This window comes from Lolium rigidum, chromosome 5, assembly GCF_022539505.1.
Source record: "Lolium rigidum isolate FL_2022 chromosome 5, APGP_CSIRO_Lrig_0.1, whole genome shotgun sequence".
Classification (NCBI taxonomy): domain Eukaryota; kingdom Viridiplantae; phylum Streptophyta; class Magnoliopsida; order Poales; family Poaceae; genus Lolium; species Lolium rigidum.
In genome coordinates, this window is record NC_061512.1 from 132,084,134 (window position 1) to 132,105,223 (window position 21,090).

Sequence of the window (21,090 nt, forward strand, 5' to 3'; positions counted from 1 at the left end):
TCTCTTGTGTCCCCAACACACCTAATAGGTGCACTAGTTCGGCGAAGAGATAGTGAAATACAAGTGGTATGAATGGATATGAGCAGTAGTACGGCGCCATAAAAGTGTTTGCTGGCGTGCAGTTGATGGTAGTAATATTGCAGGAAGTAAAGATGCAGTAAAACAGTAAACAAGCAGCGATAGCAGTATTTAGGAACAAGGCCTAGGGATCATACTTTCACTAGTGGACACTCTCAACATTGATCACATAACAGAATAAATAAATAGATGCTAGACTCTACACCCTCTTGTTGGATGATGAACACCACTAACTCGTGTAGGATTACACGAACCCTCAATGCCGGAGTTAACAAGCTCCACAATATTCAATGTTCATATTTAAATAACCTTAGAGTGCATGACAGATCAACATAACCAAACCAAGTACTAACATAGCATGCACACTGTCACATTCACACTACGAAAGGAGGCATAGATCACATCAATACCATCATAGCAATAGTTAACTTCATAATCTACAAGAGATCACAATCATAGCCTACGCCAAGTACTACACGATGCACACACTGTCACCATTACACCGTGCAGGAGGAATAAACTACTTTAATAACATCACTAGAGTAGCACGCAGATATATTGTGATACAAAACACATTGCAATCATAAAGGGATATAAATAAGCACTTCACTATGCCGAATAAAAATATAGTTTCAAGAGAAGAAACCTGATAAGTTGATGAAGAAGGGGATCCCCAAGCTTAGACGCTTGAGTCTTCTTGAAATATGCAGGGATGAACCACGGGGGCATCCCCAAGCTTAGGCTTTTCACTCTTCTTGCCCTCTTCTCTTGACCCTTGAAAACTTCCTCCACACCAAACTTTAAGCAAACTCATTAGAGGGTTAGTGCACAATCAAAAATTCACATGTTCAGAGATGACACAATCATTCTTAACACTTCCGGACATTGCACAAAACTTCTGAAAGTTAATGGAACAAAGAAACTCATTCAACTTAACAAAAGCGGCAATGCGAAATAAAAGGCAGAATCTGTCAAAAACAGAACAGTCCGTAAAGACGAACCTGGAAGGGGCACTTAACTTGCTCAAACGGAAAAACTCAAAACTAATGAAAATTGCGTACATATCTGAGGATCACACACGTAAATTTGCAGATTTTTTTAATTTTTTTACAGAGACTTCTGCGCGAATTCGTGACAGACAGCAATGCTGTTTCTGCGCAGCAATCCAAATCTACCATCAACTTTACCATAGAGACTTTACTTGGCACAAAAACATAATAAGGAGAGGTCGCTACAGTAGTAAACAACTTCCAAGACTCAACAAAACAAAAATTGCTGTAGTAAAATAAACACATGGGTTATCTCCCAAGAAGTGTTTTCTTTATAGCCATTAAGATGGGCTCAGCAGTTTTAATGATGTACTCGCAAGAAATAAGAGTTGAAGCAAAAGAGAGCATCAAAAAGCAAATTCAAAACACATTTAAGTCTAACATGCTTCCTATGCATAGGAATCTTGTAAATAAACAAGTTCATGAAGAGCAAAGTAACAAGCATTGGAAGATAAAAACAGTGTAACTTCAAAAATTTCAGCATATAGAGAGGTGTTTTAGTAACATGAAAATTTCTACAACCATATTTTCCTCTCTCATAATAATTTTCAGAGACATCATGAACAAACTCAACAATGTAAGTATCACATAAAGCATTCTTATTCACATGCATAGAAGTATCATTACTCTCCACATAAGCATAATCAATTTTATTAGTTGTAGTGGGAGCAAATTCAACAAAGTAGCTATCATTGTTATTCTCATCATCAAATATAGGAGGCATATTGTAATCATAATCAAATTTATCCTCCATAACAGGCAGTACAAAAAGACCAATATCATTATAATCATCATAAATAGGAGGCAAAGTATCATCAAAGTAAATTTTCTCCTCAATGCTTGGGGGACTAAAAATATCATGCTCATCAAAGCCAGCTTCCCCAAGCTTAGAATTTTCCATATCATTAGCAACAATGGTGTTCAAAGCGTTCATACTAATATGTTCCATAGGTTTTTTAATTTTCGCATCAAACCATCCATGTCTTAAATCAGGAAATAGAATAAGAAGCTCATTGTTGTCCATTATGCCTAACTAGTGTAAACAAGAAACAAAAAGATGCAATTGTAGGATCTAAAGGAAATAGCTTCGAGCACACACACAACGGCAACAGAAAAGTACTTAGTTACCTGGGACCGGAGTATGAGTGCCTTTTACCTTTCCTCCCCGGCAACGGCGCCAGAAAATAGCTTGATGTCTACGGGTCCTTCTATTCTTGTAGACAGTGTTGGGCCTCTAAGAGCAGAGGTTTGTAGACCAGCAGCAAGTTTCCCTTAAGTGGATCACCCAAGGTTTATCGAACTCAGGGAGGAAGAGGTCAAAGATATCCCTCTCATGCAACCCTGCAACCACAAAGCAAGAAGTCTCTTGTGTCCCCAACACACCTAATAGGTGCACTAGTTCGGCGAAGAGATAGTAAAATACAAGTGGTATGAATGAATATGAGCAGTAGTACGGCGCCAGAAAAGTGCTTGGTGGCGTGCAGTTGATGGTAGTAATATTGCAGGAAGTAAAGATGCAGTAAAACAGTAAACAAGCAGCGATAGCAGTATTTAGGAATAAGGCCTAGGGATCATACTTTCACTAGTGGACACTCTCAACATTGATCACATAACAGAATAAATAAATCGATGCTAGACTCTACACCCTCTTGTTGGATGATGAACACCACTAACTGTGTAGGATTACACGAACCCTCAATGCCGGAGTTAACAAGCTCCACAATATTCAATGTTCATATTTAAATAACCTTAGAGTGCATGACAGATCAACATAACCAAACCAAGTACTAACATAGAATGCACACTGTCACCTTCACACTACGAAAGGAGGCATAGATCACATCAATACCATCATAGCAATAGTTAACTTCATAATCTACAAGAGATCACAATCATAGCCTACGCCAAGTACTACACGATGCACACACTGTCACCATTACACCGTGCAAGGGGAATAAACTACTTTAATAACATCACTAGAGTAGCACACAGATATATTGTGATACAAAACACATTGCAATCATAAAGGGATATAAATAAGCACTTCACTATGCCATTCATAACAGTGAATAAGTATTCTGTGAAATATAGCCTAAGAGACCCACACGGTGCACACACTGTCACCTTTACACACGTGGGACAAGGAGTCTCCGGAGATCACATAAGTAAAACCCACTTGACTAGCATAATGACATCTAGATTACAAGCATCATCATATGAATCTCAAACATGTAAGGCAGCTCATGAGATTATTGTATTGAAGTACATAGGAGAGAGATTAACCACATAGCTACCGGTACAGCCCCGAGCCTCGATGGAGAACTACTCCCTCCTCATGGGAGACAGCAGCGTTGATGAAGATGGCGGTGGTGTTGATGGAGTAGCCTTCCGGGGGCACTTCCCCGTCCCGGCGGCGTGCCGGAAGAGAGACTCCTGTCCCCCAGATCTTGGCTTCGCGATGGCGGCGGCTCTGGAAGGTTTCTCGTACCGTGGCTTTTCTGTCTCGAGGTTTTAGGTCGAGGACCTTTAAATAGGCGAAGAGGCGGAGTCGGAGGGCTGACGAGGCGGTGACACAATAGGGGGCGCGGCCCAGGCCCTGGCCACGCCGCCCTATCATCTGGGCCCACCAGGGCTCCCCTCTGGTGGCTCTCGGGTGTTCTGGAAGCTTCGTGGAAAAATAGGATGCTGGGCATTGATTTCGTCCGATTCCGAGAATATTTCCTTACTAGGATTTCTGGACCCAAAAACAGCAGAAAACAGCAACTGGCCCTTCGGCATCTCGTCAATAGGTTAGTTCCGGAAAACGCATAAATATGACATAAAGTATTTATAAAACATGTAGATATCATCAATAATGTGGCATGGAACATAAGAAATTATCGATACGTCGGAGACGTATCAACGGAACCCCGAAATCAATAGTGTCAGATAGAGGATCACAATTCACCTCGAGATTCTGGCAGAAGGTGCATGAAGGACTAGGAACCCGCCTGAATTTCAGCACCGCCTATCACCCGCAGACCGATGGACAGACTGAGAGAGTCAACCAGATATTGGAGGACATGCTGAGAGCCTGTGTGCTGGAATATGGATCTAAGTGGGAAGACTGCCTGCCTTACGCAGAATTCTCTTACAACAACAGTTACCAGGCCACTTTACAGATGGCCCCCTTTGAAGCTCTGTACGGAAGGAAGTGCCGTACCCCCTTGAATTGGTCGGAAGTCGGAGAAAGTCAAGTCTTTGGACCTGATGTTCTTCGTGAAGCTGAAGAGAAGGTGCACAAGATCCGCGAATACCTCAAGACGGCGCAATCAAGGCAGAAGAGTTACGCCGACAAGAGACACCGAGAGATGACCTTTGAGATCGGAGATTTTGTCTACCTCAAAGTGTCCCCCTTGAAAGGAATGCAGAGATTTCAGCTGAAAGGAAAGCTTGCACCCCGATATGTCGGACCCTTCAAAGTTCTGAGTCGCCGAGGAGAAGTATCTTATCAACTGGAGTTGCCTAAAGAAATGTCGGCTGTGCACGACGTATTTAACATCTCACTTCTTCGGAAGTGCCTTGAAGTCCCTGAGAAGACCGAAGTGTTCAAGAACATCGATCACCGTTCGGTGGATATCAACCAAGATCTGACATACCGCGAAGTGCCGATTCGCATCTTGGAAGAAGCATACCGAACCACCCGCACCCGAAGCATCAAGTTTCTAAAGCTACAGTGGAGCAATCATACCGAAGATGAAGCCACCTGGGAGCGAGAGGAAGACATGAGGAAGGAATATCCAGATCTCTTTAGCACCTAATTTTCTTTAAGATCTCGGGACGAGATCTTTTGTAAGGGGGAAGGGTTTGTAACATCCCAAATTTCAAATAAAGGAAGAAGAACAATTCCAAGTATCCAAATTTAGAACCAACAAAAACTTTTACCTTGCATATAGTACCTTGCATAGGACTTGTGCATTTTGAGTGATATGCCATGATGATTGTTATATTTGTGAGTATGATGAATTCTAAAACCCTAGAGTGATCAAGTGATGATCATAAATCAAATCAGTCAAAAAGAGAAAGAAATCAAATATTATTAAAACCCTAAAAACCCTAACATATGGTCTATGTCATTTTTGTAAATTTGACCTTAGACCCATTTGATCTTCACCAATATTTGTAAAATGATATCAAAGAGTAATTACAACTTTGAGAATCAAAGATATACCATTTAAACCAAATTCAAACTTAAAATGTGATCACATGAGATAATGGTCATTTCTGACTTTTATAGTCTGGTCACCACTTTGAGCCTCTCTATTTCAAAATTTCTAAACTAAACAAATCCAAATCTTTGCATGTCATCAAAGTACACAACAAGGTGAACAACTTTTGTAAAGTTCATGATATCAAATTCAGTATGGATCAAGAGTTATGATCAAGAGAAGATGAGACATTGAAACATATGCAAGATTCACAATTTTTCAAATATGATCAAACCAGGCCACCACTTGACCCTCACTTGCACTAGCAGTGATCCCTAGACCCTCCTACACCGAGCCCATGCCAGGGAAGCCAAGGAGAGGGCCAGACACGGCGTGGACATGGCCATGCCGGCCACGTTCGCCGCCGACGCGCCTCCCCTCTCTTCTCTCCACAGCAGCCCTCGCCACCGTGTCCAACGCGTCGGCAAAGATCCCAGAAGATCGCCAGTACACGCCCTTAACCGCGAGGACGACGACAGGACCCGGACGACGCGTGCCCAGGTACGCCCAGGTACGCCGCGAGCGGCATGGGCGACGTCACTGGCGCACGGACGCGCGCGACCCGGCCACGCGGAGCTCGCCGTACCTCGCCGTACCCCAACCAAGCCCGCGCGCCACGGTACCTTACTCGCCACGCGGAGCTCGCCGGACACGCCGTCGTCATGCCTTAGCACCCAAGGTCGCCGGAGAGGACGAACGCGCCCGCCATTGCCGCGCCAGTACACGCACGGTCCCGACCACCCTACGCGTCCCCTTGCCACGCCGTTCACGCTCATAGCTTCGCCGTGACGTCGTGAACACGCCCGCGTCGCCGCCTAGCCCTCTAGCCCACCGGAGCGGCAGCGCCCTTGTCGACTGGCAGCAGCACCCACGGCACCCCCTCCCTCCTATAAATAGAGGCCTCCCCTCGACGATCCAAGCACACCACCATGACCACCTCTCACCACCGCCTCGCTCAGCACCATTAGCCACCTCAATCATCGCCGAAGCAAGCTCAATCGGAAGATCGGAGCCGCGGAAGCCCTGCAGCAATCGCCGTCGATCCAGGCCTCCCCAAGCGACGCCACTGCTACCAGGAGCTTCGCCGTCGTCCACAACGTCCCCAAGCACACTGCCCACCCTAGCAGGAGCCACGGTGAGCTCTCCGACCCCCTACCGCCACCGTGCCAGTGACCTGATCTCGCCGGAGACGACGACGGCCCTGTGCTGTTCGATCTAGTTCTAATCCAACGCACCGCGATGCTCCATACCGTTTCGGGTTTAAAGAGCCGCTGACATGCGGGACCCACGCTGTCAGGTGGCCCACTCGCACTGGATGCGCTGTTGGGCTGAGCAGGCCGTTAGTTTAAAAACCTGGCCCGTTAGCATTTCCCGGCGGCCCTTTTATTTAAATCTTGTTTAAATAAATTTAAACCAATTTCAATACTGAACCCAACTTTGAAAATTCATAGAATCTGTTTGGCTTGGCCAAATTTAACAAACTTTATATATTTGGAAAGCTAGTAAAAAGATCTACATTAAGCCACTGGTCTCATCTCGAGATCCGTTGTGGAAATAAAATGATAAAAAGAAGTAGGCAGGGACTTTTTCATATTCAAATAATTATTAAAAATCGACCAAAATAGATATTTAATTAATTCCAACTCCAATAACTCACATTTGACTTACACTAATTGTTTCTGCAAGAAAATGGTGTGGTCACTTTGCATGATCATGCCCTAGATTAATTAATGGACAATATGGCTAGTTTAGTTTAGAGATATTGTCCAAAACTATTATGTAAGTCATATGAAGTATTTTACTTCATTTAAATCTTGTCCCAAATGAATTCATGAGATGTTTGCACCCCTGGTCCAAACACTCCTATATGAATATTTGGAGATTTAAATCATTTATGGAATTATAAAATGGTATGAGGTGAGCTACCCCATTTAAATCACTTTCTCAAATAATGATAATGAATGTTGACTTAGGTCAATATGAATTCATGTATGATTGTTTGAGAAGTTAAATCTTAAGTAGATTTCAATGAGAGGAAATTACTTTTCTCAAGAACTAAATGGAAATTATTAATTACATATGTAATGAGAGGAAATTAATTTTCTTTAATAAAGAAAACCAATGCACCTAATTATTTTATGTGTGTGCTTAGCATAGTTTGTGTGAAGTAATGATGTGCTTAGTATAGCTTTTGAGCTTGTTTAGTGATTATACCTCGTATTCCAATTTAGACGCTAGCACCGGAGATTATCAAGAGGAAGGAGAATTCTACCCGAAGAGGAAGAAGAAAACCTAGAGAACTACCAAGGCAAGATAATACTCTTGCAAAGTGCAAAGCTCTCCTTGAGCAAGGCACCATGATTCTTACCTTTCTTCATACAAGCCTATCTTATATTTACACTATCCAAGTTTTAATTGTTGTGATTTCAAAGGATGGATTAAAATTGGTCTTGAGAACAAGATTACTAGATTAGTACAGTTAGTCTTATAGATAGCAAAGCAATGTAGCACCCCTCATGATTAGTGCTAGTGCTAAAATACTAAAACTTTGACTACTCTAGATGGGAACATATGACTTGTTGAATTTGAAACTTTGGAATGATGAGACATTCCATTGAATGATTTGAAGTGGAATATGAACAAGAGAAGATAGTGATTCTTGATAAAACCCTGATACTGGTTTGAATGCGATACCTTTCCAATTTTTGAGTACCCCCACAATACCTGATTATGGGTAGGGCTTAGCTGGAAGTTTATAAATTTTAGTATGAGTTCCCTCTGAACACACGTCATAGGGGTTATGCCGAGGCTGCCTCCGTTGTTGAGAAATGACTTGTATTGAGGTGAAATTGTACGGCCAAGCCCTGTGCAGTTCCCAGGTTAACAGTTGGTTTTCACTGGGGGGCCAAGCTCATGGGGAGAGGTGCTCATACTAGGATTTGTAAGTGAAAGGTTATTGTTGATGATCCGCGTACTGTGTTACGATGATTCGGAGTTATTCCGACGGATGAAATCAAATGTTGTGGCACAAGTGTGCAACCTCTCGCAGAGTGTAAATCTATTCGAATAGCCGTGTCCACGGTTACGGACGGTTGGAAGGGCCATACGGTTTCCGGTGTCGGATTTTTGAAAACCTTAGTGAATGTGAATGGTGACTTGGTGACTTGTTGGAATTATCCTAATGTTGTGGGAATGACACTAATGTTCCCACCTGAGTTAGTTAGCACATGATCCAAAACTTGTGAACTAAAATGTGGCTTATGCAAGTTAAACTAGAGCTTAGTACCTTTAGTTGGCATTTTACATTAGTATTAGTTTGCAAGTACTTCGAGTACTTACGGCTTTGTCCCTGGCTATTCAAATGGCCAGAGTACGATGATGAACAGAACTATCACGAGGATGACCAGCAGGACGCCTACGACAACTAGGGGTTTCTGACATCAAAAGTTGGCCTGTGGACTAGAGAGTCCATTTACTATTACGCTTCCGCTATGTATGAACTTGTGTATGTATGTTGATTGAGAGATCAACTATTTATGTAAGATGAATCATGTGATTCAATATTGTAAGACATTATGGATTGTAATAAATAATGACTGTGATATTCGACTATTATGCCTCGCAACAACATTATCCTGGGATTGCGATGAATGACATAATAGGCACCCGGACCTAAAAATCCGGGTGTTGACACTACTGCTATGGACCCATAGTCCAAGGATGAACTACTCACGCATCAGTCCGGAGGCGATCATGGTGATGAAGAGTCCTCCGGGAGATGATTCCCCTCTCCGGTAGGGTGCCGGTGGCGATCTCCTGAATCCCCCGAGATGGGATTGGCGGCGGCGTCTCTGGAAGGTTTTCCGTATCGTGGCTCTCGGTACAGGGGTTTTCGCGACGAAGGCTATAAGTAGGCGAAAGGGTAGGGTTGGAGGCGGCGCGGGGGCCCCACACCATAGGCCGGCGCAGGCCCCATGCTGGCCGCGCCGCCCTATGGTTACGGGCCCTCGTGGCCCCACTTCGTATCCCCTCCGGTCTTCTGGAAGCTTCGTGGAAAAATAAGACCCTGGGCGTTGATTTCGTCCAATTCCGAGAATATTTCCTTTGTAGGATTTCTGAAACCAAAAGCAGCAGAAAACAACAACTGGCTCTTCGGCATCTTGTCAATAGGTTAGTGCCGGAAAATGCATAATAATGACATAAAGTGTGTATAAAACATGTGAGTATTGTCATAAAAGTAGCATGGAACATAAGAAATTATAGATACGTTTGAGATGTATCACTTACCCATGAGTCAATTAGATTGTGAGTTCCATTTGGCATTCTGCATGGCGAAGGCGTGGAAAAGGTTTTCAAAGGTGCATCATAGACGGCGTGGCTAGGGTGAAGGATGTTGGAGGCATTGAACTGGATCCAAGTGATACGTCCAAAACGTATCTACTTTCCCGAACACTTTTGCTATTGTTTTGCCTCTAATTTGTGTATTTTGGATGCAACTAACACGGACTAACGCTGTTTTCAGCAGAACTGTTCTGGTGTCTCGTTTTTGTGCAGAAATCCAACTTTCAGGAAAATCCTCGGAATTTATGCAGAAGGTCCTATTTTCCCAGAATATTGGCGGAGCCAGAAGGGCAAGCCAGGTGGGGGCACGAGGGCCCCACACACTAGACCGGCGCGGCCCAGGAGGGGCCCGCGCGGCCCTAGCGTGTGGCCCCCTCGGCTGGCCCCCGACGCCCTCTTTCGGACTACTTATTGCCTTCGACCTAAAAACGCACGGGAGGAAGTCGAAGTCGCCAGAAACCCTCCAGAACGCCGTGATACGTCTCCGACGTATCGATAATTTCTTATGTTCTATGCCATATTATTGATGATACCTACATGTTTTATGCACACTTTATGTCATATTCGTGCATTTTCTGGAACTAACCTATTAACAAGATGCCGAAGTGCCAGTTCTCGTTTTCTGCTGTTTTTGGTTTCGAAATCCTAGTAACGAAATATTCTCGGAATTGGACGAAACGAAGACCCAGGGGCCTATTTTTCCACGGAGCTTCCGGAAGACCGAAGAACATACGAAGTGGGGCCACGAGGTGGCGACACCACGTGGTGGCGCGGCCCGGGGGGCCCGCGCCGCCCTATGGTGTGGCCCCTCGTCCGGCCCCCGACTCGCCCTTCCGCCTACTTAAAGCCTCCGTCGCGAAACCCCTGATGCGAAAAACCACGACACGGAAAACCTTCCGGAGACGCCGCCGCCGCCGATCCCATCTCGGGGGATTCTGGAGATCTCCTCCGGCACCCTGCCGGAGAGGGGATTCATCTCCCGGAGGACTCTACACCGCCATGGTCGCCTCCGGAGTGATGAGTGAGTAGTTCACCCCTGGACTATGGGTCCATAGCAGTAGCTAGATGGTTGTCTTCTCCTCATTGTGCTTCATTGTTGGATCTTGTGAGCTGCCTAACATGATCAAGATCATCTATCCGTAATTCTATATGTTGTGTTTGTCGGGATCCGATGGATAGAGAATACCATGTCATGTTAATTATCAAGTTATTACATATGTGTTGTTTATGATCTTGCATGCTCTCCGTTACTAGTAGAGGCTCGGCCAAGTTTTTACTTTTAACTCCAAGAGGGAGTATTTATGCTCGATAGTGGGTTCATGCCCGCATTGACACCGGGACGATGACGAAAAGTTCTAAGGTTGTGTTGTGTCTGTTGCCACTAGGGATAAAACATTGGCGCTATGTCCGAGGATGTAGTTGTTGATTACATTATGCACCATACTTAATGCAATTGTCTCGTTGCTTTGCAACTTAATACCGGAGGGGTTCGGATGATAACCTCGAAGGTGGACTTTTTAGGCATAGATGCGGTTGGATGGCGGTCTATGTACTTTGTCGTAATGCCCAATTAAATCTCACTATACTTATCATGTCATGTATGTGCATTGTTATGCCCTCTCTATTTGTCAATTGCCCGACTGTAATTTGTTCACCCAACATGCTTTTATCTTATGGGAGAGACACCTCTAGTGAACTGTGGACCCCGGTCCATTCTTTTAATACTCGAAATACAAATCTGCTGCAATACTTGTTTTTACTATTTTCTCTCGCAAACAATCATCTTCCACACAATACGGTTAATCCTTTGTTACAGCAAGCCGGTGAGATTGACAACCTCACTTGTTTCGTTGGGGCAAAGTACTTTGGTTGTGTTGTGCAGGTTCCACGTTGGCGCCGGAATCCCTGGTGTTGCGCCGCACTACATCCCGCCGCCATCAACCTTCAACGTGCTTCTTGGCTCCTCCTGGTTCGATAAACCTTGGTTTCTTTCTGAGGGAAAACTTGCTGCTGTGCGCATCATACCTTCCTCTTGGGGTTGCCCAACGAACGTGTGAAATACACGCCATCACGCCGCCACATCGCGAAACTCCGTCTCAGGAGCCAGAAGTCTCCGTTCTGGCACTCCGCCGGGACAGGGAATTGGAGGAGATCATCGCCATCATCACCACCGACGCCTCTCCATCGACCAGTCATGTTTCCCCCATCCATGTGTGAGTAATTCCCCCGCTGTAGGCTGAAGGGGATGGTAGGGATTGGATGAGATTGGTCATGTAATAGTCATAAGATTGTTAGGGCATGGTGCCTAGTATCCGTAGATGTTACTTTTATGATATTGTTGCAACTTGTTATGCTTAATGCTTGTCACTAGGGCCCGAGTGCCATGATCTCAGATCTGAACATGTTATTGATTCATGAAGATATTCGTTGTTTATGATCTTACCTGCAAGTTGTATACACATGTCGCTGTCTGGAACCAATGGCCCCGAAGTGACAGAAATCGGGACAACCGGAGGGAATGGTAGTGATGTGAGGATCACATCTGTTCACGGAGTGTTAATGCTTTGCTCCGGTATTCTATTAAAAGGAGTACCTTAATATCCAGTAGTTTCCCTAGAGGCCCGGCTGCCACCGGCTGGTAGGACAAAGCATGTTGTGCAAGTTTCTCATTGCGAGCACGTATGACTATATATGGAACACATGCCTATTGATTGATTAGTACTTGGATACCGTTTTATTATTATCTGCAAATGCCCCTGCTTTGATTGTTACATGAGTTTCTCTCATCCATGCAACGCCCGTTCATCCATCCCTGTGCCTACGTATTTTAATCCTGTTGTTTACTATAATCACTACTGCTGTCTCTCGTTACTCTGCTGTCGTTATTTCACTACTGCTATCGCTATAAAGCTGTTACTATCGATAAACTCTTGCGAGCAAGTCTGTTTCCAGGTGCAGCTAAATTGACAACTCCGTTGTTAAGGCTTTCAAGTATTCTTTGTCTCCCCTTGTGTCGAATCAATAAATTGGGTTTTACTACCCGCGAAGACTCGCTGCGATCCCCTATACTTGTGGGTTATCAAGACTCGTTTTCCGGCGCCGTTGCCGGGGAGCATAGCTTTATTTGGAAGTTCACTTGGATTGATATTGTTCGCTGCAAATTCTCCATCATGGGTAAACCTCGCGATACTAAAGTCGCCATATTACCATCCACTACAAGAAAAGGTACAACTCTGAGTACCTCTGCTGCTCTTGATTCACCATCTGTGATTGATAAACTTGTTTCACCGCCACATGCTTCACATGCTGGTACTTCTGCTGAATCTGAAAATTCTTATAATATTGATAATGTTTCTGCGGTGCTTGATGATAGTGGTTCGTTAGGATCTTTTCTAGATGCTACAATTGCTAGGTCTAGACAAATTGAAAATACTGAAACTCCTAATGCTACTACACCTGTTAATTCACCTGAACTTGATTATTCTAGTGATGATCCTGATGAAGATTATGTGGAAATTGATGATGATTTTATTGAAAAATGCAATGCTACTACTGATGCAAGAAAAATTAAAAATTTTCCTGCAGAACATACTGTTAGATATAAACTTTCTCCTGATCCTAAATTTGCCACATCTCCTATAAACATTAAGGATAAAGATTATGATTTTTCTCTTGATCTATCTCATATAGCTATTGTTGAGAAAACACCCTTTTGTGGTACTGAAAAATAAAGTGCTGTTGAACACATGATTGAGCTATCTACTCTGAGTAGCTTGTTTTCTGATGATGTTAAGAAGCGTACTTACTTTGTTGCTAAAATCTTTCCATTCTCATTAAAGGATGATGCTAAAACTTGGTATAATAGTTTGCCACCTGATTCTATTAATAGTCCAAAAGAATTGCTTGATGTTTTCTTCCGGAAATACTTTCCTGCTAGTGCTCAACATATTGCTTTGCAGAGAATTTATAATTTTGACCAGGAAGATGGAGAGAAATTGCCTGAGGCTTGGGCGAGATTTTGCTCTCTTATTAGAGCTCGGCCTGACCATGATTTGGAAAAGCATGATTTAATTGATATATTTTATAGTGGACTAACCATTGAGTCTAGGGCATACCTGGATAGTTGTGCTGGTTGTGTTTTCAGGAAAAGAACTCCAGACGATCGTCGAAGAATTATTGGCTAGAATAGGCCGGAATCATGATGATTGGTCTACACCTGAACCAACCCCGACACCAATATTGAAGAAGAGGGGTATGATTAAATTAAATGATGAAGATATGATGGAAGCCAAGAAGTCTCTCAAGGAGAAAGGTATTAAATCTGAAGATGTGAAGAATCTACCTCCCATAGAAGATATATGTGAGATAATTCCCCCTTCATCCATGATTGAGGTAAACTCCCTTCAACGCTTTACTAGGGAAGATATTCCGTATTCGAAACCTCCTGCACAATGTTTAGATGAGTTTGATAATTATATTGTTAAGCAAGAAAATTTTAATATGAGAGTAGAGAATCATTTAATGGAAAATTCTCGAGCTATTAGTGAATTGCATGGTATTGTGGAGAGAACCTCCAATGATGTTAAGATGCTTGTTAAACATTTTCATATGGTTCAAACTCAAATTGATCAACTCACTAAAGTGCAAAATGACTTGTTGGGAAATAATTCTAAAGAAAAACATGCTTATGAAGTAACAACTAGAGGTGGTGTTTCTACCCAGGATCCTCTATATCCTGAAGGGCATCCCAAAAGAGTTGAACAAGATTCTCAACGAACTGAAACTAGTGCTCCATCTAAGAAAAAGAAGAAGAAACATAAAAATGTTGTAGAATCCTCTGAGCCTGTTAATGATCCTAACAGTATTTCTATTTCTGATGCTGAAACTGAAAGTGGTAATGAACATGATAATAATAATGGTAATGATAAGAATGATGCTTCTGATAAAGAAGAGGTTGAACAAGAACCTGAAAAGCATGCTAAAAATAAGAAGTATACTAAAGAAGATTTTATTGCTAAGAAACATGGTAATGAAAGGGAACCTTGGGTTCAAAAGCAAATGCCTTTTCCTGCTAAGAAACTAAAATCAAAGGAATAAGAACACTATAATAAATTTTGTGATTGGATGAAACCTTTATTCCTGCAAATACCTTTGACTGATGCTATCAAATTGCCTCCTTATTCAAAGTATATGAAAGATATTGTTACTAACAAAAGGAAAATCCCCAATGAGGAGATTTCCACTATGCTTTGCTAATTACTCTTTCAATGGCAAAGTTCCAAAGAAGTTGGGTGACCCAGGTATACCTACTATTCCTTGTTCTATTAAGAATAATTATGTTAAAACTGCTCTATGTGACTTGGGAGCCGGTGTTAGTGTTATGCCTTTCTCTCTTTATAAGAGACTTTACTTAGATAAGTTGATACCTACTGATATATCTTTGCAAATGGCTGATAAATCTACTGCTATTCCTGTTGGTATATGTGAGGATGTTCCTGTTCAAGTTACTAATAACTGCTTGATATTAACTGATTTTGTTGTGTTGGAAATGCCTGAAGACGATAATATGTCTATTATTCTTGGGAGACCTTTTCTTAACACCGCAGGGGCTATTATTGATTGCAATAAGGGAAAAGTTACTTTCAATATTGATGAAAAGGAGCATACCGTTTATTTTCCCAAGAGGATTGAGAAAGCATGTGGAGTTAATACTATTTCTAATGTGAGAACTATCAAAGTGGGAACCATTGATTGTCCTATATATGAGCCTGAACAAGGATATCAAAATATTATGATTGGATCAATGTCAATACAATTCAAGGTAACATGATTGATTTGAGGTTTAATTCTTCTTATGTTATGTAAAATTTATTTGGTGGCAAGACTTGATCAACCTTGTTAACAAATTCATTTTATATGCATAGAAGAACTAAACGACATCTCTTTCTTCCTCCACTTGTTCTACTTGCTGTAGCACTCTTGTTTTGTAAAGTTCCTTAGTTAGTTAGAGATTTCAAAAAATTTCCTGGCCAGTAATAATAAACTTAATACCTAGAAATATGCATTTTTCAAAGTTTTCAAAAATTCACAAAAATTATACCAGTAGTCCTATTTTTCGATGGGGCACCTGGGAACACCTGGGGATGACCAGTGGGGCACCCCAGGGTGGCACCCCACAGGCCGGCGCGGCCAGCAAGGGGGGCGCGCCACCCTGGTGTGTGGGTCCCCCTTTGCCCCACTTCAGCATCTCTTCCTCCCACTTTCTTCTCTCTCCCGAAAAAACTCGCACCAGGTTCTTCTCACTCGTGTTTTTGCTCAAGAGCTCCAGATTTCTCGATCTCTTTGCTCAGCCCAGATTTTTGTCTGAAATTTGGCACATTTGCTCTCCGGTATGTGACTCCTCCGATTATCCAAGTAGAATTCTATTTGGTGGAGTATATATTGAATATTTTGCTGCTATAGGTAACATGTTTAGTGAGCTTGCATGCTTGTTCTAAATGGTAGAAATTAGTTTTGATGCATGTTTAGTACTCTAGCAAGTTCCTATGGAAGTTTTTCTCGATTATATGTCACCAAATCAAATTTTATATTATTTGTTGAAAAATTTCAGAAAAGGGGGATGGACAACTTTAACTTTGGAGAAGTGTTCCAAGGGGAGACAACAAGCTCGAGGAGGCCCTCTAGGTCATCCACCCGATGCAGGCCATCCTATAATGAGGATCTCATCGCACCAAGCTTCGCACCCGAGCAGGACAATGGAGTCCCTAACGCTTCATCTTTCCCATGTTATGACTTTTTGAGAAATGCAGGTTTGTTGGATGATTTCTTGACCCTCGTCGGTTAGGCAGGCTTAACCACCTATGTGGGAGATGAAAGTGAGCAATACTACACGCTCACTAAGATCTTTGTGGAGAGCTTCAAGTTCAACAATAAGCACTTTCACCCGACAGTTTCATTCAAGATCTATGGTAAACCTATTACTATGAAGTTAGAAAACTTTTGTGCTGCATTGGGTATTGTCCCTGTAGGTACAGCAAGGAAGATCGAGGACAACCCAAGGGAATTGTTGGAGCTCTATCGAGGGATCACCAATGATGATTGTCGCACCATTCAGCGTGGCGAGATAAGAAACATTCAACTCCCCGCCATTAAGTATTTTGCTTATTACATTGGTACTAGCATTCTTGGTAGGGAGAATACTAGCAACATATCTAGCTATCACATTGGTTTCTTAATTGCTGCACTCACTGGGGACACGCCTTATCATCTTGGTGCTCTTGTTGCTCGCCGCTTGTCTAACAAGGGGCCTATATTTGGAGGAATTATTGCTTCGCGCGTTTTAGCATATTTAGAGTTTCCTCTTGACCCTAACGATGTAAAAATAGCTCCTATGAGGCTCGATATTGCTGCTATGAAGAGTCACCAATTTGTTACAACCGACTCTAGTTTAGATAAGATTGTCTATAGAATATTGTTTGCTGACGAGGAAGAGAGGGAAATTCTTTTGCCGCAGCCAGATTTGTTCAGTATTGACAGGAAACCATGGTCGCGCTCTAAGGAGGAGGTGGATGAGCAATTGAAGATACAAGGCTTCCACCAGCAGCATGACTCCGAGGATGCCGAACCCTCTTATAACTACACCGTCACGTATCCGGGTGCTTCTTCCAGCACATACCCGGAATATGATCCATCTTCGTCGTACTACGAAGGTGCTACTTCATGGGCACCATGGGGTTGATCTCCACTTAGGCAAAAGCCTAAGCTTGGGGGGAGGTATACCGGAATCACTCATTCTTTGCATATTATGATTGTTGGATACTTGTATATACTTGTTTAGTTTCTTTGAGTGGTTTTCTAATGAGAGGGAGATGATATTTGGGGAGGTGCTGCCTGAAAACAGATTCTGGACTGTTACTAGAAAAATTCGTGCGCACAGCCAGAACGTTATTTTGAGCTGCCAATTTTTTTGCATGTTTCCCAGGTTGTTATCTAACTTTCATTAGTTGAACACTTTTCGATCTGAGCAACGGAAGATTTTTGTAAAAATCGATTTCTGTACTGCTGTCAGGTTTTGGCAGATTTCTGTCATCATGCTTTTATGTGTTTCTTCTAGTCTTCATTCTCTTGTTTTTGTTTTGTTTCTTTCCTAAAACACAAAAAGACCAAAAATATTTCTGTTGTTTCTCTTTACCATTTGTTATTTTGGTTTCTTGCTTTCATTTTGCTTTATTTGCTATCGTTAGTTTGCTATAAGAAAACCCAAAAAGATTTTGCTTTGTTTGCTTGTTTCCTTTTGTTCTTGTTTCAAATTCGAAAACACCAAAAATATTTGCTGTTCTTCTTTGGTTTTGTAAAGTTCTTTATGAATTCAATGGTCTTCGGTGGCTGGAGCGTGGTTTTCATTCCATATCATTCAAGCTACACAAGTGAAAAAGCAATAATGACGATCTACGACAATCTGATTATGGTGAGAGGCTGGTATGAACTCTATTTGTTTTCATTTTTGTACATATACTCATCCATGTGAGCATGCTTGGTTGGTTCATGTGAGGTATATGTCACTTAAGAAAGTCTAGTAGTTCATGATCTCTCATGTTAAGCTCCAATTTATTAATATGAGTAGCATGTCATGGATGTTTGCTTGCATTGTTTTATTCATAAATAGGTATGATATTGTGGTATCCTCCTCTGAATAATTCGTTTGAATTAACTTGGCACATGCTCATGCATGCATATGACTGAACAAAAGTAAATTAAGCCTCAATGATTTACATTGCTTCAGAGTCCTTGTATCACTTTTATGCCTTTGTTAATTTATTTTGCCGCAAGCATGATTATGATAGTTACTGCTCTCTTGATTTGTCGCTCCCTAGTCTTTTGCTAGCCTTCACTTGAACTGAGCGGGAATGCTGCTCGTGCCTCCAAACACATGAAAACCAAGTTATTCCAGAGTGTCCACCATAAATACCTATGCATGGCATTTCAAACCATTCCAAGTAAATTCTCATGTGCTACCTTTAAAACCCTTCAAAATGCTTCTCAATTTGTGTTAAATGTTTCATAGCTCATGAGGAAGTATGTGGTGTTTAACTTTCAACCTTGTCATTTACTCTTGACGGACTTTCATTATGGACTAGTGGCACATCCGCTTATCCAATAATTTTGCAAAAAGAGCTGGCAATGGGGTTCCCAGCCCCAATTAATCAAACTTCATTAATAATTCTCTTCACATGTTTTGCTCTGATCCATCTGTAAGCAACTTAATTTTGCAAATAGACACTCCTCCATGGTATGTGATTGATGGAAGGCACCCGAGGATTCGGTTAGCCATGGCTTGTGTAAGCAAAGGTTGGGGGGAGTGTCACTCATAATAAAAACTAAAATACGTGTGTAAACAAAGGAGAAGAGGGATGATCTACCTTGCTGGCAGAGATAACGTCCTTCATGGGAGCCGCTCTTGAAAGTCCGGTTGATGAGGTAGTTAGAGTGCCCATTACCATTCTTTGACAACAACAAACACCTCTCAAAACCATTTTACTTCTGTCTTTATAAAAATGAAAAGCTCTAGCGCATGTTAATCCCTCGCTTCCCTCTGCGAAGGGTCAATCTTTTACTTTTACATTGAGTCTCCATCCTTTCTTTGAGTACTTTCTTGAGAGCACAACTGTCATTCTTAGTATAATATGCTTGTCTCAAAATATGATTGATTGTGGTATAACTTTGATGCTTTTATCTTTGACAATCACTATTTCTAGTCTTTCTATGAACTTCAGAGGTGCCCGAGCATTTATGTTTTGCTGATCAAATATGGGCAAGCGAGATACCACTCTATCATACTCTTTTATGAACATTGCAATCCTGCTTATATACATGATTCATGATGCTTATTATTAATTGTTGGTACCTTTCCATGATTGACATAGCTATTAGATGATCTTATTTGCATGTATCTTATTATGAACTGCCTAAGTATTAGCCATAGCATGAGAATATTTACATCATATGAACAAATGTGTTCGTGAAAGTTCTTTTATCGCTCGGTTGTTAACCGAATTGCTTGAGGACAAGCAATAAGCTAAGCTGGGGGGAGTTGATACGTCCAAAACGTATCTACTTTCCCGAACACTTTTGCTATTGTTTTGCCTCTAATTTGTGTATTTTGGATGCAACTAACACGGACTAACGCTGTTTTCAGCAGAACTGTTCTAGTGTCTCGTTTTTGTGCAGAAATCCAACTTTCAGGAAAATCCTCGGAATTTATGCAGAAGGTCCTATTTTCCCAGAATATTGGCGGAGCCAGAAGGGCAAGCCAGGTGGGGGCACGAGGGCCCCACACACTAGACCGGTGCGGCCCAGGAGGGGCCCGCGCGGCCCTAGCGTGTGGCCCCCTCGGCTGGCCCCCGACGCCCTCTTTCGGACTACTTATTGCCTTCGACCTAAAAACGCACGGGAGGAAGTCGAAGTCGCCAGAAACCCTCCAGAACGCCACCACATCGTGAAACTCCGTCTCGGGAGCCAGAAGTCTCCGTTCTGGCACTCCGCCGGGACGGGGAATTGGAGGAGATCATCGCCATCATCACCACCGATGCCTCTCCATCGACCAGCCATGTTTCCCCCATCCATGTGTGAGTAATTCCCCCGCTGTAGGCTGAAGGGGATGGTAGGGATTGGATGAGATTGGTCATGTAATAGTCATAAGATTGTTAGGGCATGGTGCCTAGGATCCGTAGATGTTACTTTTATGATATTGTTGCAACTTGTTATGCTTAATGCTTGTCACTAGGGCCCGAGTGCCATGATCTCAGATCTGAACATGTTATTGATTCATGAAGATATTCGTTGTTTATGATCTTACCCGCAAGTTGTATACACATGTCGCTGTCCGGAACCAATGGCCCCGAAGTGACAGAAATCGGGACAACCGGAGGGAATGGTAGTGATGTGAGGATCACATGTGTTCACGGAGTGTTAATGCTTTGCTCCGGTATTCTATTAAAAGGAGTACCTTAATATCCAGTAGTTTCCCTAGAAGCCCGGCTGCCACCGGCTGGTAGGACAAAACATGTTGTGCAAGTTTCTCATTGCGAGCACGTACGACTATATATGGAACACATGCCTATTGATTGATTAGTACTTGGATACCGTTTTATTATTATCTGCAAATGCCCCTTCTTTGATTGTTACATGAGTTTCTCTCATCCATGCAACGTCCGTTCATCCATCCCTGTGCCTACAGTATTTTAATCCTGCTGTTTACTATAATCACTACTGCTATCTCTGTTACTCTGCTGCTGTTATTTCACTACTGCTACTGCTATAAAACTGTTACTACTGATAAACTCTTGCGAGCAAGTCTATTTCCAGGTGCAGCTGAA